The sequence below is a fragment of the Rhinopithecus roxellana genome, chromosome 9, assembly GCF_007565055.1.
Source record: "Rhinopithecus roxellana isolate Shanxi Qingling chromosome 9, ASM756505v1, whole genome shotgun sequence".
Lineage (NCBI taxonomy): Eukaryota > Metazoa > Chordata > Mammalia > Primates > Cercopithecidae > Rhinopithecus > Rhinopithecus roxellana.
In genome coordinates, this window is record NC_044557.1 from 103723857 (window position 1) to 103737884 (window position 14028).

A 14028-nucleotide genomic window follows, 5' to 3' on the forward strand; every position below is an offset into this window, starting at 1 on the left:
CCCAGTAGCTGGGACCACAGGCACACATCACCACACCCTGTTAAAGTAGGCAGCCTCTAGAAAGAGGAAAAGGCAAGACAATGGGCTCTCCTCTGGAGCTTCCCAAAAGGAAGTAGCCCTGCGGACACCTTGATTTTCATCCGATGAGACCCATTTTAGATCTCTGAACTCTGGAACTATAAGAGCGTACATTTGTGTCATTTTCAACCATGACGTTTGTGGTAATCTCTCACAGCAGGCATAGGACACTCATCCAAATGGTGTGGATGAGGAATGATGGGGTGATGGATCCTCAAGATGGCAGGGTGCACAGATGACACTCTGAGCATAGGAGGGTGCTTGCTCCCTCTCTCTCCCTACCACCCACTCCCATGTTGATATCAGGCTCTGTCTGTGTCCCAGAACCTGAACCATCTGCCTGGGGGAAATGAGCAAGGGATAGGAGTTGAACTGTCTGAGATCATTTTCATGACATTGGCTGAATAGGACCTTAACATAGAAATGAAGTTGCATTATAGAAAGTAAAGAAAGTGGTAAGCCTTGCACATGTGAGTTGAGGATTCTGACTGATAACTGATGAGCACTTAGCAGAAAGGGTGCTTCCCAGGGCAGTGGGTGTATCTACATAGTGGTCACATGGAAACCTAGGCACTTGGACCAGGATTTGCCTGTGGTCTTTTAAGAATTGATCAAAGGTAGCAAAATAAGAATATTAAATTTTGTGTGTGTGTGTGTGTAGGAAAGGAGCCAATTTATGAAATTAAATAAAGTCAGCCGGGTGCGGTGGCTCATGCCTGTAATCCCAGCACTTTGGGAGGCCGAGGTGGGTGAATCACGAGGTCAGGAGATCGAGACCATCCTGGCTAACATGGTAAAAACCCGTCTCTACTAAAAATACAAAAAATTAGCCGAGCGTGGTAGTGGGCACCTGTAGTCCCAGCTACTCAGGAGGCTGAGACAGGAGAATGGCGTAAACCCGGGAGGCGGAGCTTACAGTGAGCCGAGATTGCACTACTGCACTCCAGCGTGGGCAACAGAAAAAGACTCCATCTCAAAAAAAAAAAAAAAAAAAAAAAAAAAAAAAAAAAAAAAAAAAAAAAAAAAAACCAAAGAAAGAAATTAAATAAAGTCCACAAAGGAAGTGAGAAACTTGGGCTCAGGCATCCCACCCTGGCTGGGCTCAGCATAGCTGGAGCTCAGTACACTGGGCACCCCACAGTCCCACCCCTCCCAAGATGGGGCTTAAATAGGTCAGGCTCCAGCATGGTGGCTGGGGGTCCCAGGGCTCAGGGCAGACATAAGTCGGAGAAGTAGGGGTGATGCAGGGCCTCTTCTGCTGAGATACATTGGACGGGGTTACACTTCAGAAGATTCTGCAGCAGGTCCCTCCCTGTGGCATTGAGTTTGGGCTCGACATACACCAGGAATGTTGTGGCCGGGTACATTGGGTACGGCTTATAGTCTGGCAGCTTGGTCATGGAGGGCTACTGCTCCTCGGTGGCGCCCCTAGCAGCTGGAGGATCCTCTTCAACTGGTCATCAACATCATTGCTTGGACAAAGAAGCCGCCCAGCATTGGCCAGCTCTGCAAAGATGCAGCCAGCTGACCACATGTCAATGGATGTGGAGTACAGCTTGGCCCCAAAGAGGACATCTGGTGGGCGGTTCCACAGTGTGACCTCTCCAGCTCAGTAACAGCGGATGGGGATCCCAAAAGCTCAGGACAGGCCAAAATCAGCCAATTTCAGCTCCCCATTCCTGTTAATTAGCAGGTTCTGGGGCTTCAGGTCGCTGTGTAGCACATTGCAGCTGTGACAGAATCCCAGGCTTTTTACCAGCTGGAAGAGGAATGACTTCACAATCTCAGGATCGAGGTCACCATTGCAGCTGTCAAAATAATTTTTCAGGTCCTGGTGACAGAATTCAAAAACCAAAGTCAGCTTCTTGTCGCCGTGCAGGACATCATGAAACCTGACAATGTTCTTGTGCTTCAGTTCCTTGAGTATGCAGGTCTCCTGGAGGGCGGAACTCGGCACACCCTCATCATTGTCATCCAGTCTCACCCACTTCAGAGCCACCATCTCATGAGTCTCCCGGTTTTCAGCCTTGAACACTGTCCTGTAGGTGCCTTCCCCAATCTTCTCCAGTTTCTCATATTCTACATTGCGGTGGCTGCAGGGGCCCCTGTGGGCTCTGTTTTAAGACTCAAGAAAATTAAATGTTTTTAAATTTTTATTTAATTTATTCTTTTCTTTAAAGACAGGGTCTCACTCTGTTGTCCTGGCTGGAGTGCAGTGGCATGATCATAACTCCCTACAGCCTCGAACTCCTGGGCTCAAGCAACCCTCCTGCCTCAGCCTCCTGGGTAGTTGGGACTACAGCTGCACAACACCATGCCCAGCTAATTTGAAATGTGTTTTTTTAAGTGACAGCTTTTCATTTTGAAATAGTTTGTCTCATAAGAAGCTGCAAAATAGTATGCAGAGATCGTATGTACCCTTCACCCAGTTTTCCTCAGTGATAACATCTTACATAGCCACAGTACAGTTTTCAAAATGAGGAAGTTGACGTTGGTGAACACTAGTACAGGCTTTATTTAGATTTCACTGGTTTTTGATGCATTCTTTAAAAAAATTACTTTTTGCTTCTTTGAAATTTGAGTTTTTTGTAGTTTTTATTTTTTATTTTTTTGAGATGGAGTGTTGCTCTGTCACCAGGATGCAGTGCAGTGGTGCGATCTTGGCTCACTGCAACATCCGCCTCTCGGGTTCAAGCAATTATCCTGCCTCAGCCTCCTGAGTAGCTGGAACTACAGACGCCTGCCACCACACCCAGCTAATTTTTGTATTTTTAGTAGAGATGGAGTTTCACCATGTTGGCCAGAATGGTCTTCATCTCTTGACCTCGTGATCTGCCTGCCTCAGGCTCCCGAAGTGCTGGGATTACAGGTGTGAGCCACCACTGAGCTGGGCCTGTAGTTATGTTTTTAATTAAGATTTTTATTTTGAGATAGTGGCATATTCACAAGCAGAGTGTACCTCTTGTTGCCCTTTTACAGCCACACCTACTTCATCCCTGTTCCCTTCAAAACCACTGGCAACCATTAATCTGTTCACCATTCCTATGATTTTGTCATTTCAGACATCTTTTTTTTTTTAAATTTTACTTTAAGTTCTGGGATATATGTGCAGAATGTGCAGGTTTGTTACATAGGTATACACGTGCCATGGTGGTTTGCTGCACCCATCTACCCGTCATTTACATCAGGTATTTGTCCTAATGCTCTCCCTCCCCTATCTCCCCACCCCCGACAGGCCCTGGTGTGTGATGTTCCCCTCCATGTGTCCATGTGTTCTCATTGTTCAACTCCCACTTATAAGTGAGAACATGCAGTGTTTGGTTTTCTGTTCCTGTATTAGTTTGCTGAGAATGATGGTTTCCAGCTTCATCCATGAACTCAAAAGGACATGAACTCATTCCTTTTTATGGCTGCATAGTATTCCATGGTGTGTATGTGCCACATTTTCTTTATCCAGTCTGTCATTGATGGGCATTTGGGTTGGTTCCCAGTCTTTGCTATTGTGAACAGTGCTGGAATAAACACACATGTGCATGTGTCTTTATAGTAGAATGATTTATAATCCTTTGGGTATATACCCAGTAACAGTATTGCTGGGTCAAATGGTATTTCTGGTTCTAGATCCTTGAGGAATTGCCACACTGTCTTCCACGATGGTTGAACTAATTTTACATAAATGGGAATCATATAGTATGTGACCTTTTAGGACTGGGTTTTTTTCACTCTGATTATTCTCTGGAGATAAATTCAGGTTGTTGCATATTTCAGTAATTTGTTCCTTTTTATTCCTAAGCAGTATTCTCTGTTTTGGGTGTATTACAGTTTGTTTGACCATTTATGTTTTGAAGGACATATGAATTATTTCTATTTGGGGTTTATTATGAATAAAGATGTGATAAACATTTGTGTACAGGTTTTTGTATGAACTTATGACTTCATTTATCTGGGATAAATGCCTGGGAGCATGATTGCTGGGTCGCATGGTAAAGGCATGCTTAGTTCTGCAAGTGACTGCCAAACTATTTTCCAGAGTGGTTGTATCATTTTACTTTTCCACCAGTAATGTATGAGTCACCCAGCTTGCCTGCATTTTGTTGTAAATATTTTTTATTTTGGCCTTTCTGATAGGTATGTAGTGATATCTCATTGTGGTTTTAATTTGCATTTCCCTAATGGCTAATGATGTTGAACATTTTTCATGTGTTTATTTGCCATCCGTGTCTCTCTGAAAGTGAAAAATAATGTCTCCTGCCCATTATCTAATTGAATTATTTGTTTATACTATTGAGTTTTGAGAAGTCTTTATTTATTCTAGATACTAGTCCTTTCTTGGATAAGTGATTCGCAAATATTTTCTCTACTCTGTAGCTTGCTTTTTCATACTATTGGCATGCTATTTCACAGAGCAAGAGTTTTAATTTTGGTGAAGTCTGATTTTGAATTTTTTCCTTTTATGTATCATACTTTTGGTGTCATGTCTAAAAACTCTTTGCCTAGCCCTAGATCCTAAACCCTAGATCCTAAAGATTTTCTTATTTTGTATACATTTTTTTTTTAGGTTGTTTGTTTGTTTGTTTGAGACAGAGTCTTGCTCTGTTCCCCAGACTGGAGTGCAGTGGCGCAATTTTAGCTCACTGTAACCTCTGCCTTCTGGGTTCCAGCGATTCTCGTGCCTCAGCCTCCTGAGTAGCTGGGACTACAGGCATGCACCACGATGTCCAGCTACTTTTTGTATTTTCAGTAGGGATTTTGTTTCACCATGCTGGCCAGGCTGGTTTTCACGTCTTGGCCTCACATGATCCACCCACCTCGGCCTCCCAAAGTGCTGGAATTACAGGTATGAGCCACTGAGCCTGGCCAAGATTTTTCTCTTGTGTTTCATTCTGAAAGTGTTACAGTTTTTATGTTTTACATTTAAGTCTGTGATCCATTTTGAGTTAATCTTTGTATGATTTAGGTTGATATTCCTTTTTCACCTGTGGATGTCCAATTGCTGCAGACATTTATTGAGAGAACTCTTTTCTTCATTGAATAGATTTTGCACTTTTGTCAAAAATCAGTTAGGGATACAGGTGTGGGTCTATTTCTGAAGTCTCTGTTCTGTTCCATTATTCTATGTATGTATCCCTATACCAGTACCATACAGTTTGGATTACCATAGCTATATAGTAAGTCTTGAAACTGAAGATGTCTTGTAACTGATTCCTCCCATTTTATTCTTCTTTTTCAAGATTATTTAAGCTAGTCTATTTTTTGGTCTGTTTCTGTATATTTTAGAATAATATTGTCTAGGTCTATAACAATCCTTGCTGGGATTAAGATAGGAACTGCATTAAACCTCTATGTCAATTTGGGGACAACTGACACTTTTACTAGGTTAAGTCTTCTAATCCATGAATACAGTATGTCTCTACATTATTTAGATATTCTTTGATTTTTTTCATTAGCATTGTGTAGTTTCTAGCATACAAGTCCTTACATGCTTTGCTATTTTTATACCTAAGTATTAGTTTTGAGTGATTTTAAATAGTATTTGTATTTTTTATTTTGGTATCCATTTGTTCATTGCTAGTATAAATATGTAAAAATATAGTTGATTGTATGTTTATCTTGTATCCTGCAACTTTATTGAACTCATTTATTAGTTTTAGGATTCGTTTGGTAGATTCCTTGCGGTTTTTTTTAGATAGACAATCATTTCTTCTGCAGGAATGGTATTATTTCTTTCTTTTCAATATATTAATATATACCATTTATTGCCTTCTTGTACTAGCTGCGACTTCTAGCACTATGTTGAATAAGAGTGGTGAGAGCGGACACTTTCCTTACTCCCAATCATAGAGGGAAAGCTTTCAGTCTTTCACTATTAAGCATAATATTCATTATAGGATTTTTGCAAATCCCACTTATCAAGATGAGGAAATCCTCCACTATTCTTATTTTCTGAGAGGTTTTTTTTAAACTATGAACGGCTGCTGAATTTTGTCAAATGCGGTGTCTGTGTTTATTGATTTGATCATATGATTATCTTCTTTTAGCCTGTTACTATGGTGGGTTATGTTTATTATGTCACGATTGAACATTGATTCTCAAATATCAAAGCAGTCATGCATCTGTGGAATAAAGCCCCCTTGGTCATGTATACACCATACACTTTTCATATACTGATTAATTCTATCTGCTAATATTTTATTAAGAATTTCTATGACTATGTCTAATATTACATCCTTATTCATGAGGGATATTGGTCTGCAGTTTTCTTTTTTGTATTGTCCTTGGGTTTGAGATGATGGTAATACTAGCTCATAAAACAAATTGAGAAGTGTCCCCACTTCTATTTTTCAGGGAGTCATTGTACAGAATTGTGTTAATTCTTCTTCAAACATTTGGTAGATTCTTTAGTGAGACCATCTGGGCCTGTAGATTTCTTTTTTTGGAGTTTAAAAATTATTGGTTCAATTTTCTTAATATCATAGGGCTATTCAAATTATCTGTTTCATTTTGAGTGCGCTGTGGTGGCTTGTGTTTTTAGATGAACTGGACCATTTTGTCTAAGTTATTAAATTTATGTGTGTAGAGTTGTTCCTAGTATTCCTTTATTATGCCTTTGATGTTTTCAGGATCTGTAATGACATCCTCTGTTTCATTCCTGATATCGGTAATTTGTGTCTTCTCTCTTTTTCGTTTGTCAGTCTTGTTAGAGGTTTTACGGTTCTATAGCTCTTTCTTTCTTTTTTTAACTTTTATTTTAGGGCAGGGGTACATGTGCAGGTTTGTTATGTAGGTAAACTTGTGTCATGGAGGTTTGTTTTACAGATTATTTCATCACCCAGGTATTAAACCTAGTCCCCATTAGTTATTTTTCCTGATCCTCTCCCTCCTCTGGCCCTCTACCTTTTGGTAGGCCCCAGTGTATGTTCCCCTTTCTGTGTCCATGTGTTCTCATCATTTAGCTCCCACTTATAAGAGAGAACATGCAGTATTTGGTTTTCGGTTCCTGTGTTAGTTCGCTAAGGATGATGGCCTCCAGCTTCATCCACATTCCTGCAAAAGACATGATCTCATACTTTCTTATGGCTGCATAGTATTCTCTGGTGTATATGTACCACATTTTCTTTATCCAGTCTACCATTGATGGGCATTCAAGTTGAATCCATGTCTTTGCTATTGTGAATAGTGCTGCAATGAAAATACGTGTGCACGTGTCTTTATGATAGGGAGATTTATATTCCTTTGGGTATATATCCAGTAATGGGATTGCTGGGTTGAATGGTATTTCTGGTTTTAGGTCTTTGAGGAATTGCCACACTGTTTTCCACAATGACTGAACTAATTTACACTCCCACCAACAGTGTATAAGTGTTCCTTTTTCTTTGGACCTTGCCAGCACCTGTTATTTTTTGACTTTTAAATAATGGCCATTCTGACTTGCGTGAGATGGTATCTCATTGTGGTTTTAAGTTGCATTTCTCTAATGATCAGCTTATTTTCATGTTTGCTGATTGCATGTATGTCTTTTTTTGAGAAGTGTCTGTTTATGTCCTTTGCCCACTTTTTAATTGGATTGTTTGTTTGTTTCACATAAATTTGTTTGAACTCCTTTTAGATGCTGGATATTAGACCTTTGTCAGATGTGTAGTTTGCAAACATTTTTTCCTATTCTGTAGATTGTTTGTTTACTCTGTTGATAGTTTCTTTTGCTGTGCAGAAGCTCTTCAGTGCATAGTTCTTTCTAAAGAACTAGTTCCTTATTTCATTGGATTTTTCTTTGTTGGTTTTCTCTTTTCAATTTTATTATATCCGTTTCTGGTTTTATGTTAGTGTATTAGTTCGTTTTCACGCTGCTGATAAAGACATACCCAAGACTGGGTAATTTATAAAGAAAAAAAATTTTAATAGACTCACAGTTCCACATGGCTGGGGAGGTCTCACAGTCATGGCGGAAGACGAAGTAAGAGCAAAGGGACTTCTTACATGGTTGCGGGCAAGAGAGAATGAGAACCAAGTGAAAGGGGTTTCCCCTTATAAAACCATCAGATCTTGTGAGATTTATTCCTATCATGAGAGCAATATGAGGGAAACCGCCCCCATGATTCAATTATCTCCCACCAGGTCCCTCTCACAACATGTGGGAATTATGGGAGCTACAGTTTAAGATGAAATTGGAGAGGGGACACAACCAAACCATATCAATTAGTATTTGATTTCTTCTTGCTTTGAATTTACATTTCTTTTCTTTTTCCAGGTTCTTGTGATGGAAGCTTAGCTTATTAATTTGAGACTTTTCTTTCTTTCTTTTCTAATGTATGCATTTAATGCCATAAATTTCGCTCAGCACTGCTTTAGCTGTGACCCACAAATTTTCATGTTTGATTTTAATTTTTATTCAATTCAATATAATTTTAAAAATTTCCTTTGAAACCTTCTCTTTGACCCATGGATTATCTAGAAGTATGTTGCTTAGTTTTTAAGCATTTAGAGATTATTCCATTATCTAATCATAATTGATTTCTAGTTTGACTTCACTGAGTTTGGAAAATATACTGTTTATGATTTCCATTCTTTTAACTTTGTTAAAGTTTTTTTTGAAGCCCAGTCTATGGTTTATCCTGGTATATATTCCATGGACACTCAAATAAATGTGTGTTCTGCTGTTACTTGAGAAGAGTGTTCCAGCTATGTCTATTAGATTTTATTGGTTGACAGTGTTTTGAGTTCCATATCCTTGATTTTTGTCTAATTGTTTTTATCAATCGCTGAGAGGACAGTGTTGAAGTCTTCAACTATAATTGTGGATTTGTCTAGTTCTCCTTTTCATCCTATTAATTTTTGCTTCACAGGTTTTGCAGTTCTGTTGCTTGGTGCATACGCAACGATCTTATTTGAGTCCAAAACGCAGGACTCAGCATTTTGAATCCCTAGTTTTATACCTCTTCACAAACTTGGGATGTTTTCAGCCATTATTTCTTTGGGTAATCTTTCATCCCCATTCTCTTTCTCATCGCTTTCTGGGACCCCAATGACACAAATGTTAGATCTTTTGCTACCATCTGGCAGGTCCCTGAATTTTATTATTATAATTTTTTTCAATCTATTTTCTGTCTTGTTCAGATTATTCTGTGTTTAAATTCACTGATTATTTCCTCTGCTCTTTCATTGTACTTTTGAGTCCAGCCACTGAGGTTTTATTTTCAGGTCTAAAATTTCCACTGGGTTTACTTTCATATTTTGTATAGCTCTTTGCAGAGACTTTTTATTTCTTTCCTGAGGCTCTCTATTTTTTTTTATTTGTTTGCAACAAGCTCATATTTGCTCTATGAAGCATTTTTATCATGGGTGTTTTAAAATCATTGCCAGGGAATTCTAACATAATTTCATTATCTCTATGTGGGCATCTAGTGATTTTTTTTTTTTTTCATTCAATCTGACATCTTCCTGGTACTTGGTATGACAGGTGATTTTTGAAACATGGGAATTTTAAGATTAGGTTATGAGACTCCGATCTTATTGAAACCTTCTGTTTTAACTGGCTTTCTCTGACATCACTCTGGCAGAAGAAAGAAGAGGGGCTCTGCCTTGTTACTGCTAGGTGATGACGGAAGTCCAGGTTCTCCACTTGGCCTCTGTAGGTACCTAAGGGAAGAACTACCTGTTACTTCTGTCCCCAGGTAGGTATTCAGTGACACCGTGATGGGAATGACTTTGTTACTGATGGATTATGCTGAAACTCTCACCTCTCTACCACTTTAGTGGGAAGAGGAGGGACACCTCATTACTACTGGATGAAGTTGGAAGTCCAGGCTCTCTACATGGTCTCCACTGAGATGAATGGTGATAAAAGTCCTGATCTTTTCTTCGCCTTTTCTGATACTATCCTTCGTATAGCCTCACAAGGGTGGAAGTCTCAGTTCCTTAGTCTGCCTTTGTTGGCATGGGTGGGGGCAGGACCACAGTGTTTTTCTGTGGTGATTGGCTGGAGAGGAGTGGTTTTTTTTTTTTTTGAGACGGAGTCTCGCTCTGCCGCCCAGGCTGGAGTGCTGTGGCCGGATCTCAGCTCACGGCAAGCTCCGCCTCCCGGGTTCACGCCATTCTCCTGCCTCAGCCTCCGGAGTAGCTGGGACTACAGGCGCCCACCACCTCGCCCGGCTAATTTTTTTGTATTTTTTAGTAGAGACGGGGTTTCACTGTGTTAGCCAGGATGGTCTCGATCTCCTGACCTCGTGATCCGCCCGTCTCGGCCTCCCAAAGTCTTGGTCCTTCGGCTGGAGAGAGTGGGTTTTGGTTGAGTTTTGCTGGGACTTTTTTTGTCTGTGCCTGTTAGTGTTTGCAGGTAGTTGGCTTCAACTCCAAGTCCAGAGTGTATCAGGCAAGAGAAAATCCAGGGAAATCACTGCCCATTTGGTCATTGTTCCTCAGGTCCCAAGTTTCCTAGCTGGTCCACTTCCTTCTCTCCAAGCCTGAGTCTTTTAATGTTTGTTTTGCATATAATACTCAGGGTTTTTAGTTGTATCTTGCCGGCAGAAGCTCCAAACAATGGGATTCTAGGATTACCATAAGCACTTTGAGCCTGTCTGATGGTGATTATGCTAGCATTGCCTTATAAAGGATATTCAGTTGCTCTTAGGAAGGGAACTGGGCACTTCAGGGACATCCTGGCTGGAAGGTCTGCTTTTGGCTTAATCTGGATCTTTAAAGGGTCATAAGTCATGTCCCTTTTAGAGAAATCAAGGAACATGTCAATTAGCACTGACACAGGGTGTCCAAGCTTGTCTTTTGAGTTTGCAAAGTTTCGGGAAAGTTTGAAACTTCGAGTATGACATGTGAAAAGAGCCCCAAGAAAGATTCAGCCAATGTAGCCTGCTGTGTGTCCTCGAGCAATCCATTTCAACTTCCTGGGCCTCAGTTTCTCCACCTTAAACTCAGGGAAGACAAGGATGGACCAGCTCGGAGTTTCTACACTTCTGCCATTTACAGAGCACCAGCTTGAGTTTGCTGTGACAGTACCTCCTGCTTCTTCATTTACGGAAGACTTTGCTCCACATGGACTCACTTGAAAGAGGAAAATTCATGTTGCTGTGGGACGTGTGCCCTTTGGCAGGAGGATGGCTGTGCTGACTCAGCACACACAGGACCAGCACTTAGTCATGGGGCCCTCTGAGGTTTCAGGCCCAGCCTGAAAGAAATGGTCACTGGGGCTTATCAGTTCAGGTTGACCTCTCGACCCTAACTCAGATGCTGAGGAAGCATGTCCCGCGCACAGCAGGTGGTTATGAAGCTTTCCAAACACAGACGCCACATGCTCCACGTAGCCTCCATGGTAGTTCACACTCCCCGGACTGTAGACAGAACATCTGTTGTTGGTTCACGTGAAAACTTCCAACCATGCCCCTCCTCCCTCCCTCCAGTTCTAAGGCACTTAATTTAAAAAAAGCTTCCCTTATTCCTAAACATTGTGGAGCAAACATTTAACATCATCCTGTTGCCTTTAACACACCTTCTGCTCATCCTCCCGTGACAAAATGTTGCTTGCCAACACAGTTACTCTTGAAAGGAAAGTGAATTAAAATTCATCTCCTTGGGAGCACTTGTGAGGAGAAGAACTTCATGGCCCCCTGTGTTCATTGGAGAGTTTCTGAGGACCCAGCACACCTGGGGATTAGCTACATAGCACCATACACCAGTCAGCCCCTCTCAGTCCCCTCCCAGGATGGAACTCAGGAGCTGCCAGGGTGGGTGACTACCCCTCGGCAGGTCAGGTTTCCAGCTGGGAGCATGATGACTCCTCAGAGGGCTGGAAAGGCAGTTAGCACATCCCAGCTGGGGCTGAGTGTAGGACTCTTGTTTCTTTTTTCAACTCATTCACTACCTGTCGAAAAATGCTCAATTCCATTGTTTTGAAATGTCCTAACCTATGAAGGCAGCATCCCTACCTTGTCTGTTCCCCGTTGCATCTTCAAACATTTAGAATTGTGTCTGGCTCTGGCATGTAGCAGATGCTCAATAAATATTTGTTGGATGAGTAAATTCCATAGTTGTCTTCACTGAACTCTAAGTTCTATTTGTCAAGGACCATTTCTGTCTTATTTAATCTCTAAGGCTTAATATGGTATGGGGCATGTCGTATATGATCAATAAATATCTATTGAACTGAGCTGCTTCTGGGACATTCCTATTACTCCTTAGGAGAGTCTCCATGGCCTTGCTGTTAGGAGCAGGGCTTTGGAGTCAAGCAGTCCCGAGTGAGAATACTTACTCAGCTACTTTTTCTCTGGGGATCTTGAGACACGTACTTTCAGCTCCTTGACTCTCTGCATCCTATGGGAAAGACAGGGATAATAATACCTACTAACTTTCTTCAATGCATGGGGTTGTTGTAGAGTTAAATTGCAGGGGCGTAACACTTAATAAATGATAATTATAATTGTTGCTGTTGACATTGTGTCTCACCTCTATTTCTCAGGCAGATAATTGTGCCCACACTACTTGGCTGGGTTTTAAGTGGAAAAGGTGACCTGGTAATGTGTCGGGGAGAACTGGACACTGCCTGAGCTCTGCTTCTAGGCTGATGACTCTCAGTCTGGAGCCCAAAGGGTGATCTGGGTGCTTTGAGAATCACTCACAGGTTGTAAAAGAGCCCAGTGGAAATCCCAATTGTCCTTGATGAAAATGCATTGTGTGTGGGGGGGGGGCGGGGGGGGGACGGGGAGTGGGGGAGGGGCGGTGCATGCTGATGGGCATGGATCAAAGCCACACAATACTTCAAGAAAACAATGAATCCATCATTACATAATAAGTGCTGTCTTGTAGACAAAAGATTTCCATGACTGGAGGTTTTGAGGGGAAATAACAAAGGGGCCTAAACATTGTTATTTAATGACTCTCAGTCTTCACTTCTCCCTGAGGGCTGGAACACGGAGAGAGTAAAGCCCAGTGGTTAAGTTTAGAAGCTCTTGACTCACCTGCAAGGGAAGCCTGACTCTTCAGTGTACTGCCTTGGGCAAATTACTACCCCCCTCCTTTGTCCTCATCTATAAAATGGAGATAATAGTAGTCATGTTGATTATGAGAGTTAAATGAAACAATTCATATAAAGAACTTAAAGCAACACCTGGTCCACAGTGCATGGTTGCCTATCATTTTTGAATCATCCTGATTGCTTTTCCTTTTTCCCAGGTGATATTCTCCAGTCAACTTGCTGGCTTCCCGCTCACCACCTATCATGTTCTCCTGACTCAGGCTGATTGTGGGGAGCAGGTGTGGACCCAGCACTCGCCTGGGGCCTGCCTTGATGGTGTCAAGGGAGGATGACCTCAGCCCCCGCATGCTCCCTGATGACCTCGGCCTTCTATTTATACACTGAGCACTGGGATTGCCTGGAGAAGCCAACATTGCATCTGCGACGCCATCAGCTTGTCTGTTACCTGGAGGCTGAAATCATCCTTTGCTGTTATTATCCTAAAGGCTCCCAGAAGGTCGCATGGCAGAGCTGATGTCAGGATCACAAAAGCCTCTTAAATCTTACCAATAGCAGTTGTCATGACCATGTCCAATGTAGGAAACATTGGTCCCAGTGCTTGAATTCGCTCCCTTTTTACTGTTATCTCTTGCTCAGTTTCTACAAAATCTCTTAGAAGTGGAACTTAGAAGTGGAACTACTGGAACTAAGCATGTGTTGCAATTTTTTTTTTTTAAATCTGTTTTACAGGCAAGCAAGTTTTAGAATGTGGAGCTGACACACCATTTCTAAGATTTACAGTAACCACGAGAGTTGGACAATGACAATGCTGGGACAGGGCCTCGAGAAAAGCGAGTGGTGGAGGATTCCTTTCTAGGAGGATTTGAGAACCAGTCAAATGCATTATTCCACCAACAGCTTCTTCTTCATCCTATGTGTTCAATACTCTCAGTCCTGTGGGTTAAGCCTTTGCTTAAGGTAGGCAGCATCATATG

At 41.6% G+C, this 14028-nt stretch overlaps 1 pseudogene; it reads right to left on the reverse strand.

Annotated features, from left to right (window-relative positions):
- Positions 1-1286: 1286 nt before the first annotated feature.
- On the reverse strand, positions 1287-10786 carry LOC104659395 (annotated as a pseudogene).
- Positions 10787-14028: the final 3242 nt, after the last annotated feature.